Source organism: Schistocerca serialis, unplaced genomic scaffold (assembly GCF_023864345.2).
Source record: "Schistocerca serialis cubense isolate TAMUIC-IGC-003099 unplaced genomic scaffold, iqSchSeri2.2 HiC_scaffold_583, whole genome shotgun sequence".
In the NCBI taxonomy this organism is placed as follows: Eukaryota; Metazoa; Arthropoda; class Insecta; order Orthoptera; family Acrididae; genus Schistocerca; species Schistocerca serialis.
In genome coordinates this window covers 7,501-8,986 of record NW_026048172.1, presented here as the reverse complement: position 1 = coordinate 8,986, position 1,486 = coordinate 7,501, and positions in this window count along the sequence as shown.

The window sequence follows — 1,486 nt, the reverse complement described above, 5'->3', positions numbered from 1 at the left end:
CTAACCCATGTTGTGCCTTAACCTAACCCATGTTGTGCCTTAACCTAACCCATGTTGTGCCTTAACCTAACCCATGTTGTGCTTAACCTAACCCATGTTGTGCCTTAACCTAACCCATGTTGTGCCTTAACGTAACCCATGTTGTGCCTTAACGTAACCCATGTTGTGCCTTAACGTAACCCATGTTGTGCCTTAACCTAACCTATAATGTGCCTTAACCTAACCTAAAGTGCGCCGTAACCTAAACTATATTGCGCCTTAACCTGACGCACGTTGTCGCTGAACCTGCTCTGTAATTGTTATGCAACCCGTTAAAGTAGTGTAGTGTTGCCTAACCGCAACCCTCGCAATATAGTTCGCTACTCGCACTGCCCGGTCCCCTGTGTATCGCGTCATGTTAAACACCTTGCAGGTGTTGCTGACTTTCCACATGCTCCTGCTATACACTGTAGTGTGGCAGCAGGACGTACATGCCCCCCCCCCTTCCCCCCTGCCTTCGCAAGCTGGTCGGTGAGAAGTTTGCATGTTCAATGCCCTTCGCATGCCGACGTACTCAGCCTACGTTGTGGTACGGCCTGTCACCTGTCCGCCGATGTACGCAAAACCCACAAACTGTACTGCACATTGCTCCGTATGTACTGAATGATACATCGTGGCCCATGTGACCGTATGACGACAGCGCCTAGCAACGGCGGACCATACAGTCCAAATATTGTGCACGCAGCTACGTGTCGTCTCCCTATAAGAGCTGGATTGCAGTGTGGTACGCCATACAGACGTGTGGGAGGAACGGACGCCCTGGATGGCGATCAGCATGAGCAGTCTGTTGATGTAGTGGAGCGTGTATTCGGACGTAGTCGTCTCTTCTCACACACCGTGATAGCATGTTGCACCGCGTTCCACATCTGCGACATGCTGCAGAGGCGGGCTGACAGTCGTTCGCGCAATGGACACCGCATACGTACGGGGTCTACCTTCCACGTGTTCTCTAGGCGTGCACATGTTGTTGCGTCTATGTGGGCAGACGTAGTGTGTTGTGACACCTGACACAGGCATGCAATACTCGTTGCAAATGGCGATGGACGTGTACGTTTGCTGGTGACGTTACGCAAATGAACAACCGGTAACCCGTTGTGGTGCGGTTGTTCTCGCTAGAGGTGAATCAGTGTTGGCGACGATCGGTCGAGCTATTAACCGGTTGTTTCAGGGATACCCACCATGCCCACGAACGTGAAAGGGGACCCACCATGCCCACGAACGTGAAAGGGGATCTGGGTGTGAGGCGATACGCGGCGGTGGCTGGGTGGGACCGTCCCCGGCCGGTGAGGGGGGGCCGCCCGGCGTGCTGGCAGCGCGGTGCGTGGGCGCACGCGCTACAGCCGGCTGGTGGGGGCGGCCGGTGGCAGGCGCGCCGGCCGACGGACGCGGCAGGCGGCGCAGCTGCGCGCCGGCGCCCCCTGCTCGCGGCGCCTTGCGGCCAAAGTAG